Below are 15,077 nucleotides of genomic sequence, written 5' to 3' on the forward strand. Positions count from 1 at the left end.
GGGCATGCTAAGTTGGCGCTGGAAGCACAGCGACTCTAGCGGACAGCGTCGGTCACTGACGCCAGCAACTCATTTCACTGTCTCTTTCAATGTAACAAGTAAGGCTAATCTTTAACTCCAATAGATGCTGACACTCTGCTTAATCCCCCAAGCTTCCGTCGTGCTTTGATGTTACAGCGTTCGCCGAGCTTGGCAACTAACTTGCAGACGTTTCATCACCAGTCGAGGTGACATCAGTGTGCAGTTGTTTGTGTTTCTCTTTGAGAGTGCTTGCGCTTATATAGGCCCCCGTTCACTTGCCTCGATCCTGATTGGCCAGCCCTTCAGTTGACCTTTCAATTCTATTGGGTTGTGTTTCTTTGGTTCTTCAGGGTTCACAAAGATGGCGTCTGTTTCAGTATGTTTCTTTACAGAGTTACCAGAAGAGAACCATGCTTCTAAAAGTTCTTGTGCCTGCTTCATGTTTGCCTGCAGAGTCACAGTTGAAGTGTTTCCTTCTTCGTCTTCATGCACCACGGTCAGTGACTGGATCCAGTTTGTGTTCCCACTGGCCGTTCTTTCCAATAAAGAGTTATTGTCGCACGTACATTGAAACGTACAGCGAAGTGCGTCGTTTTGCATCAAATCAAATCAATAAAGATGGTGCTGGGCAGTCCGCAAGTGTCGTGATGCTCCCGGCACCAACATAGCAAGCTCACAATTCACCATCCCTAACTATTCTGTGGGAGGAAACCCACACAGTCACAGGTTGAACATACAAACTCCTTACGGAAACAGTGAGAATCAAACTCCGATCTTACAGCCTACACTGTAATAGCATTATGCTAACCACTGCACTACAATGCTGTTAAAAGACTGTCCATTCAAATGTAGGACATCCTTTAACAGCACCTTCACCAGGTAAAGAACGTAAAGAGGCGGTGTCCGTCAAGGACTCCCAAAACGCAGGACATGCCCTCTTCTCATTGCTACCATCAGGGAGGAGGTACAGAAGCTTGAAGACACACACTCAATGATTCGGGACAGCTTCTTCCCCTCTGCCATCCGATTTCTGAATGGACAATGAACCCATGAACACTACCTCACTACTTTTTTATTTCTATTTTTGCACTACTTATTTAATTTAACTATTCTATATATATATATATATATACTTACTGTGATTCATAGTTTTTCTCTATTATCACAAATTGCATTGTAGTAATGTCACAAAGACAACAATTTCTCGACATATAGCCAGTGCTATTAAACCTGATTCTGATTCTGAGAGGCAAGGTTTTCTCTTTAGTTAATGTCCATTCCATTCTTTCACCTGAAAACTCTACATTCCTTCAGTCTTTCATTCATTGAGCCAGTAGCCGGTCCTTCGGCCCATCATTTGGCCCAGCAATGATGGTAGAAGCACTGCAAAGATGGAATAGAAGAGGCTTTTAGACAGGCACACAAATGGGTAGAGAATGGAGGGACATGGGCATTTTGTAGGTGGAAGGGATTAGTTTAGTTAGGAAGTTAGATATTAGTTTAATCAGTTTGGATTAACATTGAGGGTTGAAGGGCTCGCTCCTGTGCTGTACAGATTTATGTCAGGCTGTTTTTCAATATGGTAAGTAGTCTTGGGACCCTTGCCTAAGAAAGGATGTGTTGGCGTTGGAGGGGGCCCAGAGGAGGTTCGTGAGAATGACTTTGGGAATGAAAGGGTTAACACATGAGGAGTATTTGATAGCTCTGGGCCTGTTCTCACAGCAGTTCAGAAGAATGAGGAGGGGAATCTCTTTGAAACCTATCGAATACTGGAAGGCCTAAATAGAGTGGAGGTGGAGAGGATATTTCCTATAGTGGAGGAGTCTAGGATCAGAGGGCACAGCTTCAGTATAGAAGGACATCTCTTTAGAAAAGAGATGAGGAGGGATTGTTTTAACCAGAGGGTAGTGAATCTGTGGAATACGTTGCCACAGATGGCTGTGGAAGCCAAGTTATGGGGTATATTTAAAGCAGAGATTGATAGGTTCTTGACTAGTAAGCGTGTCAAAGGTCACAAGAGAGGAAAATGGGTTTGAGAGGGATAATAAATAAGCCATGAAGGAGCAGACTCGATGGGCCAAATGGGCTAATTCTTCTCTGATGTGTTATGGTCCTGTGTTCTAACAAGTATCCAGCCATACCAATCCCATTTACCAGTACTTCGTCCATAGCCTTCCAGGTGTTGGCGATACATGCTTATTCAACAGGCAAGATTAAATGCTTATTCCAGTACACAAGTGTAAAGGATGAAAGATTGTTACTCTCCTTCCCGACAAGCCTTTCAATCTCCAATATGGGCCTACTGTTCCTGCCAAGCCTTTTAATTTAACATGGGCCTACCCTTCCCGCTAAGCCTTTCAATCTCCAACATGGGCCTACTGTTCCTGCCAAGCCTTTTGATCCCCGACACGGGCCTACCCTTCTTGCCAATCCTTTCAGTCTCCAATTTGTCAGATCATAACCCTTCAGTTTCTCAACTCCAGTCATCGCTGATTGGGAGGCAAGCTTATTATTGCTGACTATTTTACCAATCAGTTAATGTTTTGTTATTTTAATGACTGTCTTATGAGATTTTTTATGCATAATTTCTAGTTTTTCTACAGTTTTAGTGAAAAACGAGTAGATGAACACAAAACAGTGATTTCTCTACTTCCAGTATCTTTAACCCTTCTCCTTTCCTTCTTCAATGCCCCACTCTAGCTCCCCTCTTACCTCCTCTCTTCACCTGCCCATTATTTCTCCACCTGGTGCCTGTCATCCTTCCCTTTCTCCCATAGTCCACCCTCCTATCCTATCAGATTCTTCTTCAACCCTTTACCTTTTCCACCTATCAACTCGCAGCTTCTCACTTTATTCCCCTCCCCCACCCACCTGACATCAGCTACCACCTTGTCCTCCTTCCCCTGCCCCCCTACCTTCTTAGTCTGGCCTCTTCCCTCTTCCTTTCCAGTCCTGATGAAGGGTCTTGGCCTGAAACATTGTCTGTGTTTTTATTTTATTTCCATTGACGAAGCCTGGCCTGCTGAGTTCCTGCAGCATTTTGTGTGTGTTACTCTGGATTTCCAGCATCTGCAGAACCTCCTGTGTTAATGAGCAGAGGACACACGCATCACCAGAACTGTTTCAGAAACCATAAAGTGTAATCATAAATATGAATTAGTTCCAGCAACAAGTTGTTGGTATGTAGCTCTGTACATCAAGTGAGACACTTGCAATCAGCTTTTGTGTTTTATTGCAACAGCATCACTTCAACTTTCTCATATTAAGTGAGAAGTTAATAACACAACCCTCATTTGTTAAGATAAGAGATTAACAAAGCCCTCCTTGTTTTCATTCATTTTTACACTCAGTACTAAGGTAAATCAATAATGCGTTCTATTTAATATTAATTAGTCTGCTCCATCATGAGTACTAGCCTCCATAATATCCAAGAGGAGCGATGCCTCAAAAAGGCAGCGTCCATCACTCAGGACTCCCAGCACAAGGGACATGCCCTCTTCTCATTGTTACTCTGAGGAAAGATGGACAGAAGCTTGAAGACACACACTCAATGATCCAGGAACAAATTCTTCCCCTCTGCCATTCGATTTCTGAATGGACATTGAACCCGTGAACACTACCTCACTACTTCCTTTTATTTCTGTTTTTGTACTACTTAATATATGTTCCCCTCCATGTCTTGTGGCGCATCTTGCTGTTTCTTTAGAATTTTGTCTGTTCTTTCACGATATATAAATAATTTTCTGTGTGTGTGTGTGTGTGTGTATTTACTATATATTTTTCTACATTTATCGTGGATTGCATTGAACTGCTGCTGCAAAGTTAACAAATTTCACGACAAAGTGCCAGTGATACTGTATTAAACCTGATTCTGATTAATTCACAACTGGGAGCTACATTTACTGTTGAATTTGTTGTAAGTGGTGGTGCCCTTGATGAGATCTCTCACAGGTTCCATTTCATCAGCAGGTATTCCGTTGATAAATGCAATATTTCTATGCAATAATAGAATTAAACAACTTTATCTGGTGTTAATGAAATATGCTGATGAAAACGTATGTACTTCAGGTTACTTGGAGTGTGTGCAAATACAAAAATATGCGTCTATATCAAAAATCTTTGATAGTTGCCATATTTATAATCTGGCTGATAAAAATTAGAGTGACATTTGAATAGTAATGTGAAAAAATTAACAGGTACAAACAAATAATGCTTTATTTTAATTTACTTGAAACTTTTCAAGGTCATAAAACACAAGGTTATCTCTCAGAACTTTTATGCTGCCTGATGCTATACACACTGGCATCTACATTCCCTGCGATTCAAGTGTTTCTTTTTATAGTTCTTAAAAGATGTCAAATATTGTTCATTTGCAGCCTTTTAAAGACGCGGTTCTCATTATCTGGAGACCATTTTTGGGCACATGTGGCGACTTAAAAAGACGAGGTTCCTTAATCGCACTCAGCCTCTTGTTTGGGAGTTGGTAAACTGTGATGTGTACTTTTGCGGAACTGGATTCTGTTAGGACAGAGCATCCGACGAGCACAAACAAGGCAGTCTGCAGATTCTTAGCTGTCAACACTAAGCCGAGGAGGAAGAGGTTGGGATGCAATGAATATTATTGGACGACGTGTCAAATATTGAGAAACTCAATAGTTATTGTTTTATTTATTTATTATTTTGTTTTATTTTCTCATTTTTTTTGTATTTGCACAGTTTATTGTTTTTTACATGTTGGTCGCTTCTCCCCCTTTGCTGTGTGCAGTTTTCCACTGGTTCTATTGTGATTCTTTGTATTTACTATGAATGTCCACAAGAAAACGAATCTGAGGGTAGTATATGGTGACAAACATATAGCAGGGGGGCCTCACACTTCTCTGCAGCACTGTAGTAATTTTATATATTGCACTGTACTGCTGCCACAAAAAAAAACAAACTTCATGACATATGTGAGTGATTCTGATGTGGGTCTTTAATATGGACTGAGAGTGGGAAGGAGGCAGGGAGAGGGGAATCATGGTTAGGAGAAAGGGAAGGGAGAGGGGAGGGAGTGGGAAGCACCAGGGAGACATTCTGAAATATTCGTTAAAACAATTGTTTAGAATCAAATGACCTTACCTGGTGTCTCAAGGCTGGGTATGCCTGTGTCCATGCTGCCCCCAGCTCCTGGCACTCTTCCTCTTCCACCTGCCCCACACCTCTCCCTCACCCTCCACCCTCACCGTTCCCAACACCTTTTGCTCCCGCAAGATTTGCAAACTTGCGTTGGCAAAAACAGTACTGTGCAAAAGTCTTAGGCACCCTAGCTATATAAATGTGCCTAAGACTTTTGCACAGGACTGTGTATAGAGTCATAGAAAAGTACAGCACAGAGGCAGGCCCTTCGGCCTATCTAGCCCATGCTGAACCATTTAAACTATGTATTTTGATAATAAACTTACTTTGACTTTGAACTCTGAGCCTGCTGGAAGAAGAATTAAAGAAACAGATTGCTATTTTTAAAACACGGAGCAAAATGAAAGCTCCGATCCAGTTGATATTTGTCCAGCTCTGGGTGATGAGAGAGATCTTTCTGGATTGTGACAGTTTACCAGTTGGTTCTTTGAGGTGATTCCCTTCATCTGTCATTGTGCAAAAACCTCGCCGTTTAATATTTATGTTTATTCTGGTTTAATAATTTCTGTTGCGCATTTAATATTCAGAACACTGTCAATCCTCGAGCCTTTGAAATCTTACTGCGTTTGAATTATTCAGAAAATAAAAGAGAGGCTTCCAAAGGTAGCAGCTTCCGTGTAAGCTGAAAACAAATAAATTCCTCAAATTAGCAGACCGAGCGAGAAATGGAACGTTTTGATCCATTAGTAAACTGTGAAATAAATGTTTTACTGATTATTGATCGTAGTTATATCTTAATGCGTGTGCGTTTCTGGTTTTCTGTTGCCGTAGCTCGTTCACTTCAAGATTTGGCGTGATGTGCGTTCAGAGATGCTCTTCTGCACGCCACTGTTGTAACGTGTGGCTATTTGAGTTATTTTCACCTTCCTGACAGCTTGAGCCAGTCCAGCCGTTCTTCTCTGACCTTTCTTGTTAACAAGGCGTTCTCACCCACAGAACCGCCAGCCAATGGACTTTTTTTCTTAGTTTTGCACCAGTCTCTGTAAACTCTAGAGTGTGTGAAAGTCCCTGGATATCAGCATTTTCTGAGACGCTCAAACCACCTGTCGAGCACCAACACTCATTCAACAGTCAAAGTCACTTCGATCACATTTCGTCCCCACTCTGATGTTTAGTCTGAACAACAACTGAACCTCTTGACCGTGTCTGCGTGCTTTCATGCATTGAGTTGCTGCCACGTGATTGGCTGTCTAGATATCTGCATTAACGAGCAGGTGTACCTAATAAAGTGGCCAGTGAGTATATACTTCTCCTGTGCTCTGCCATCAACCTCAAGAGGTCCACAGCCCCTGTGAGGGGTTAATGAGGTAGAAGATATCCAGTTAAAACTTGGTACCAAAATTATTGAGTGAATATCATTGAACTGGTTGCATTTCTGTCAAGCAAAGTTTAACATGTCCTTTAATACATCACGGAGAATTTCCTCATCAAAGATTGCCTGGCCTGAGGGAACCGATATTAAATGAGACAGGGTTATTCCAGAAGAGTGCATGCTGGCAAATAAGGTTGTAGATTTTGGGGTGCAAGGGTATACCTCCCTAAAAGTGGCAACACGAGTTGCATAACGCTATCACAGCACCAGTGACCCGGCTGCAACGTAAGGAGCTTTTACGTTCGCACCGTGACTACGTGGGTCTCCTCCTGTTTCCTCCCAGACCAGTGATGCACGGGTTGGTGGGTTAATTAGTCACAAAGGTATAATTGGAGAACACAGAAGTTCCCATTCCTCAATAGCTCACTCAGTTGTATCTTCATATTGATGAAGCTCACAGCTCTTGCACATACCCGGTTGCCATCCTGGTGAAGATGTCAAGCCCGAACCACACTGAGCACCCTGTTCAGTTCTGGTTGTCTCTTTAGAGGGGGTGCAGAGGAGACTTAACTGGATTACAGAGCAAGCCCTGTGAGGATCAACACAGCAGACGGGGGCTTTTCTCTTCAAAGCAAACGAGAGTGAGGGGTGACTTGAGAGAAGTGCACAAGACAAGGAGAGGAACAGATTCAGTGGAGAGCCAGAGACTTTTTCCCAAGTCAGGAGTTTCTAATAATACCAGAGGACAGAATTTGAAGGTGATTGGAGAGAATTACAGGGGAGGTGTGAGAGGTGGGGTTTATTTTTACACAAAGAATGATATGTGCGTGGAATGCCCTGCCAAGGGTGATGGTAAAGGGAGACACATTAGGGACTATTAAGAAGCTTTAACATAGGCACAGGGATCAGAGAGAAATGAGGGTTATAGTGGAGGGAAGGGCTAAAAGGACAGCCCACCCCCGGTGTGAAGGGCCTCACTACACCACCCCATTCTTTATCCTCTGTTCTATAATGTGAAGGTAGAGGAAAATGACCAAATTAAAATATGCAAACAGGTGCATGCATATAAATCTCAATTAAACCATATTCTTTTCTCAGAGTGGTGGATCAGATCACCCAAACCACATTTGTTCTACAGGCAAGTGAAAAGTTAATAAATTTTAAATCGCAGATCATAACATTACTCAAAGTCCAGTTACTAAGGATCTGAAATACAAATTGGGTAAATGGGGGTGAACACTGAATGTAGAGGGTGAAGAACAGGACCCATCAAGTTCTTTACAGTCATTTAACAAATCACCAGAATCCACAGAGTATTGTGTTCATTTAAAGATGTCGTTAGAATAGTTTATAATAACAACACACATTGGGGAGAAAAGACTGAAGAAGCCTGAGAGGCAGGATCTGTCTAAAGGAGCAATCACATTACCCAGCCGTTAAACACTGACACCAGCAGTCCAGACAAGTCCTGATATACCACTTTCACAGTAACACCAGGAGTGTAAAGGATACAGTTCACCACTTTCACAGTAACACCAGGAGTGTAAAGGATACAGTTCACCATTCACACAGATACACCAGGAGTGTAAACGATACAGTTCACCACTTTCACAGTAACACCAGGAGTGTAAACGATACAGTTCACCATTTTCACAGTAACACCAGGTGTGTAAACGATACAGTTCACCATTCACACAGTAATACCAGGGGTGTAAACAATACAGTTCACCATTTTCACAGTAACACCCAGAGAGTAAACAAAACTTCACCATTTTCACAGTAACACCAGGAGTGTAAACGATCCAGTTCACCATTTTCACAGTAACACCCAGTGTAAACAATACAGTTCACCATTTTCACAGTAACACCCAGAGTGTAAACAATACAGTTCACCATTTTCACAGTAACACCCAGTGTAAACAATACAGTTCACCATTTTCACAGTAACACCCAGAGTGTAAACAATACAGTTCACCATTTTCACAGTAACACCCAGAGTGTAAACAATACAGTTCACCATTTTCACAGTAACACCAGGCGTGTAAACGATCCAGTTCACCATTCACACAGTAACACCAGGAGTGTAAACGATACAGTTCACAATTTTCACAGTAACACCAGGTGTGTAAACGATCCAGTTCACCATTTTCACAGTAACACCCAGAGTGTAAACAATACAGTTCACCATTTTCACAGTAACACCCAGAGAGTAAACAAAACTTCACCATTTTCACAGTAACACCAGGCGTGTAAATGATCCAGTTCACCATTTTCACAGTAACACCCAGAGTGTAAACAAAACGTCACCATTTTCACAGTAACACCAGGCGTGTAAACGATACAGTTCACCACTTTCACAGTAACACCAGGAGTGTAAACGATACAGTTCACCATTTTCACAGTAACACCAGGCGTGTAAACGATCCAGTTCACCACTTTCACAGTAACAACAGGAGTGTAAACAATACAGTTCATCATTTTCACAGTAACACCAGGCGTATAAACGATCCAGTTCACCATTTTCACTAACACCCAGAGTGTAAGCAATCCATTTAACAATTTTCACAGTAACACCAGGCGTGTAAACGATACAGTTCACCATTCACACAGTAACAGCAGGATTTCTGAATTGTTTTTGTCTTCCTTCAGGCTCAGCTCTGCCTTGCTTCCCTGAACTCACGAGCTTGTTCTTTTCCCAATATCTGTTCACTCTTGCAGCTTGAACCTGATGCCTGTATTTGCATACAGCTTATTTTCTTATGGCTGGATGTCGGTAAGAAGGAAAGCAACACACACAAAATGCTGAAGGACCTCAGCAGTTCAGGCTGCATCCGGACACTGTGCAAACTGTTGACTTTGTGAGCTGTGCTTGTTCTTCGGGGCTGTGGAACCTGGAATGGAAACTGGTCCATCTCCCTTGCCTGGTGTAGTATTTAGCTATAATGGGACCTCAACATTAAGCATTCTCAAATTGATTACAACGTGACACAATTTTTGTTGTGTAATTCTGTGAATATGGGGCTGAGATTAAACTGGTTATGGCAGCACTCTAGGAGCCTTGACTCATTTAAGATAATTACTGGGTTCAGAATCTCTTCTTCAATACGTTCATACACTGAGACTCAAAGAAATGTTTGCATTTTTCTCAATAGTGTTGCAAGTCCAGCCCTGTCTTGTTGTCGTGGATTTCTTTCTCCCTTACAACATTTCAGTTGAGGAAAAGGCAAATTTGGAACTTATCATATTCCCAGGAAAAAAGAGAGGCAGCCATCATTGAATCATAAACACAAGAGATTCTTCAGGTGCTGGAAGTCTTGAGCAAGGCATAAAAAAAAAATGCTGTCGGAACTGGCAGGTCGGGAAACATAAATGAGGGGTACAGAAAAACGAGGAATCTCAGCCTGAAGGCCCCAAACAGACCTTCCACGTGAGGCAATGCTTCTGCTGCAAATCTGTTGGGGTCATCTCCTGTATCTGGTACTCCCAATGCAGCCTCCTCTACGTTGGTGAAGGCCTGACGTGGACTGAGGGACTGCTTTGGCAGACACCTTTGCTCCATCCTCAAAAAGCAGGATTTCCCGCTTTAATTCCGATCCCCATTCCCACTCCGACTTGTCGACCCATGGCCTCCCCTACTGCTATGATGAGGCCACTCTGAACTTGGAGGAGCAACACCTCATACTCCGTGTGGGTAGTTTCCACCTGATAGAACGGACATTTATTTCTTCAACTTCTCCCTCCGCACCCCTCCCCCGTCTTCTTCAATTCTCCACTCTTTCCTCTTCCCTTCTCCTCACCTGCTTATCACCTCCCCGATGCCCCTCCTTCTTCCCTTTCAAGACGTCCCACGCTGCAAAACTCGTTTCAGGGAGGTAGCACCCCCGTCCCCCGCATCCCCATATCCCCACCGCCTCGGTCGACCTCCAAGGGGTGTATGTAATACTTTGTTTAGTGATTTTGTCTAATCTGTGAACCAAGTTGGGTATATGCAGAAAATGTGACATTAAAATACGTGCTTATATTATATTATCATGGAGTCATTTTTTGATTCTATTACAACTTTAAGCAAGTCTACAGGAAGTTTGGCCTCATCGCGTAGGATATTAATAGAGTAGCTCCTTAGCAGCTAGCCAGCTAGTTTAAATAATGTTAGCTATGCTAATGAACGAATGACACCTGTTAAACTCACCTCAACATGTCTTTTACACTTTAACCCACCATGGGCAATAGAAAAGTCACTGTTGCAAACAGTGCAGCGAGCAACACTGTCATTGTTTTTGAGGTTCACTGTAAAGCCCGCCCACAGAGAAAACTGATAGGTCTACTTAGCCGGAAGAGAGACCAATCAAGATGCTCCCTCTCGCTCTCGTTCTTCCTCTCCCTCTCCCTCTCAAAAAAAAATCGATTTCCACGATATTATATATAATTTGCGGGCATCAGGGAGCCGCTATCAATATGCGGGAGACTCCCGGAACTTCTGGGAGACGTGGGATGTCTTCCCTTTCTGTCATCCTGTCAGATTCCTTCTCCTCCAGCCCTTTCCTTTTCCACCTATCACCTCCCTGCTTCTTACTTTATTCCCCCCTCCCCACTCACCCACCTTCCCTGTCACCCGGCTTGCCCTCCTTCCCTCTCCCCACCTTCTCTTTCTGTCTTCTTCCCTCTTCTTTTCCTGCCTTAATGAGAGGCCTCGGTTCATTCATTTCCATAGATGCTGCCTGACTTGCTGAGCTCCTCCAGCAGTGTGTGTGCATTGAATTCAGGAGATTCTGCAGATACAAGCATCCACCTTAGGGCTTCCAACTTTCAATCTTCAGTTTTGCTTAATAAATGCATCAAAGTTTCCGGTAACCCTAAAATTATATCATAAGCCATAGAACCAGGAGGAGGCCATTTTGTCCCTCATAAATTCCTTGTTGTGTGGCACGTGGTCGAGTGGTTAAGGCGTTGGACTAGCGATCTGAAGGTCGTGAGTTCGAGCCCCAGCGTAGGTAGTGTGTTGTGTCCTTGAGCAAGGCACTTAACCACACACTGCTCCAGTCCACCCAGCTGAAAATGGGTACTGGCAAAATGCTGGGGGGTTAACCTCGCGGTAGACTGGCATCCTATCCAGGGGGGGGGTCTTGTACTCTCAGTCGCTTCACGCCATGAAAACCGGCATAAGCACCAGCCTGATGAGCCTATAAGGCTTGGGACAGACTTTAAATTAAATTCCTTGTAAGTATAATTGTTCCTGATTGGGACCTACTTTAGCTGGATACCTGTGATTAGCAGTGTTCTGCAGGGACACTACGATCTCTGCAGTTTGTGATTTATATAAATAACCTGGATGAAAATGTAAATTCAAAGATGAAAAGTACATTTATTGCCAAGGTATGTATGCAGTAACGGCCCTGAGATTCAGCTTCCTGCAGACTTTCACAAAAACAAAAGAAACACCACTTAGCTTGTTCAAAGAAAACATCAAACGTCCAACACACAGAAAAGAACAAATCGCACAAATGGCTAAAAACAAGCCCATAACACAGAGAATATTAAACACCACAGAGTCCTTTGAACAGTCTAGAAGTGTTCAGCTTACATCCGTTCAGTTCAATGTAGCGCTGTGTCGTTCGTTGACTGCAGGCCGCAGAACCAGCCTGCCCCGATCAAAACTGCGCAGAATAGAAGTAACAAGAGTAACCAGAAACCAGTGCATGTTACTGTATAACCAGAACTGCAAAAATAAATCCAAACGACAAACCGCGCAGATCAAACTTTGCCCAAGTCTTTCCTCCAGCGGCAGCCAGCGAAAGGGAGGAGGAGACCGAACAAAGACAGGTAGACAGCACTGAACACGTGCTCACCTTCCACTCTTGTCCCCGTCGGTTTCAATCTTGCTCGGCACTTTAATTGGCAAGCTGCTTGAGAATTGGAGCCGATCATGAATTCGAGCTCTGCCATTAGGCCGCACAGCCAGTTTCCAACCTCACTCTCAACCGCGTGATTTCCCTTCAGACAGCAAGAGTGCCAGGTCATTCAGTTGGCCCAAAATCGCATGATCAAAGTGTTAATTACAGGCTCCAATGGCACACAGATTAGTATTAGAAGTATAGTTAAAAGAAGGAGAAGAAGTAGTTTCACGAACAGTCTGCAGGACGTCACCATTAGTCACGTCATACATTAATCATACTGAATGGTAGTGCAGGCTCGAAGGGCTGAATGGCCTACTCCTGCACCTTTTTTCTATGTTTCTATGTTTCAAAATGGATGGGTTAGTGAGTTTGCAGATGATACAAAAATTGGTGATGTGGTGGATAAAGTAGGAAACTGGCTAAGAATACAGTGGGATATCGATCAGTTATAGATATGGGCCAAGACGTGGCAGATGAAGTTTAACCCGACCTAATCTGAAGTGTTGCACCTTGGTGGGACAAAGAGACAGTGCAATGTTGAGGCCAAGACCCAAACAGTGTTGATGAGCAGAGGGATCCTGGGGGGGTCCAAGGTCACAGCTCCCCGAAAGTGGCTACACAGGTTGACGGGGTGGTTAAGATGGCAAATGGCATGCTTGCCTTTAATAGTCGAGGCATTGTGTTCACAAGTCAGGGAGTTATGTTACAGTTTTATTAAACTCTAGTGAGGCAGCATAGTGAGGTGTACAGTTCTGGTTGCCCCATAGAGGAAGGATGTTGAGGCTTTGGAGAGGGTGCAGAAAAGGTTTGTCAAGGCGCTGCCTGGTTTAGGGGGCACGTGCTATGATGAGAGGTTGGACAAACTTGGGTTGCTTGCTCTGGGGAGACAGAGACTGAGGGGAGAGTCTGATACAAGATTGTGTGGGGCATAGATAGAGTAGACAGGGAGTATCTGTTTCTCAGGGTAGAAATGTCTAATATCAGAGGGCATGCATTTAAGCTGAGAGGGGGTAAGTTCAGAGGAGAGTGAGGGGCAATTTGTTTCTACAGAGGGTGGTGGATGCCTGGAGTGGTGGTAGAGGCAGATAAATTAGAGATATTTAACAGTCATTTAGAAAGGTGTATGAATGCGAGGGAAATGGAAGGATATGGACATTGTGTAGACACAAGGGATTAGTTTACTTAGCATTTGATTAGCAATTTAACTGGTTCAGTACAACATAGTCAGCTGAAAGGACTGTTCCTGTGCCGTACTATTCTATGTTCTATGATCCGGGAATGAGACGTGTTTGACGGTTCTGAGCCTGTACTCACTGAATATTGAAAAGCAGATGTGGCGAGGATGCTTCCAATAGTGGGAGAGTCTAGGACCAGAGGGCGCAGCCTCAGCCTTTAGAACAGAGAGGAGGAGCAATTTCTTTAGCCAGGCGGTGGTGAATCTGTGGAATCTATTGCCAGAGATGGTTGTGGAAGATGTCATTGGGTATACTTAAGGTGGAGGTTGACAGGTTCTTGATTAGTCAGGGCATCAAAAGTTACGGGGAGAAAGCAGGAAATTGGGGTTGAACAGGATAATCAAAAGGTGGAGCAGGCTTAATGGGCTGAATGGTTAAAAGTCTGCTTCTATGCCTTAAGATCTTAACGTGTAAACTTTGATTTCATAACAATCTTTTCTTGAAAATACTCAGCGACTGGATTTTCAGAGCCCTTGTCGGTATATGATGACAGAGGTTCACTATGGTTGGTATGAAGGAATTTCTGCTCAACTCTAACCTGAGTGGCCATTCCTTAATTTGATGATGTGACCCCCCTCCACCTCCCCCCACTGGTTCTAAACTCCCCAGACAGGAAAGTATGCCCCACCATTCTTCTGTATCTTTCAGTAAGATCACTTGTCTTTCACCAATATTTCTCTTCGAGGTACTTGTTAAGTGCAGAGGGGGCTTTTGCCTCATTCACCCTCTCAGGCACTACACTCCAGCTGCAGTTTCTCTTACTGGGGAGACTGAGAAAAGTGAGTGGTAGACTGGTCCAACACTGATTCCTATGGGGAGTCTATATCGATCACTTGTGAAATAAAAACAGAGCCTGGTAGAATACAGGCTCCTTAAATAGGAATAATCTATTCATACCCTTTGGCAAACTGCAATTGAACTTTCTTCTACCTCAGCAACATTTCAGAGGTGGAGAGGGTCAGCAACTTTAAATTCCTCCACGTTATCATTTCAGAGGACCTGTCCTAGGCCCAGCACGTAGATGTAATTATGAATAAAGCACAGCAGTACTTCTACTTTCTTAGGAGTTTGTGAAGACTTGGCATGGCATCTAAAACTTTGACAAACTTATGGAGATGTGTAGTGAAAAGTGTATTGACTGGCTGCATCACACCCTGGTATGGAAATGCCAATGCCCTTGAATGGAAAATTCTGCAAAAAGTAGTGGATATGTCCCAGTCCATCACGGGTAAAGCACATCTACACGGAGTGTTGTCGCAGGAAAGCAACATCCATCATCAGGTATCCCCACCACACAGGTCAGGCTCTCTTCTAGCTGCTGCCATCGGGAAGAAGGTGCAGGAGCCTCAGGTCCCACACCACCAGGTTCAGGAACAGTTATTACCCCTCAACCATCAGGCTCTTGAACCGAAGGGGATAACTTCACTCAACTTCACTTGC

The sequence above is a fragment of the Hypanus sabinus genome, chromosome 27 (assembly GCF_030144855.1).
Source record: "Hypanus sabinus isolate sHypSab1 chromosome 27, sHypSab1.hap1, whole genome shotgun sequence".
Lineage (NCBI taxonomy): Eukaryota > Metazoa > Chordata > Chondrichthyes > Myliobatiformes > Dasyatidae > Hypanus > Hypanus sabinus.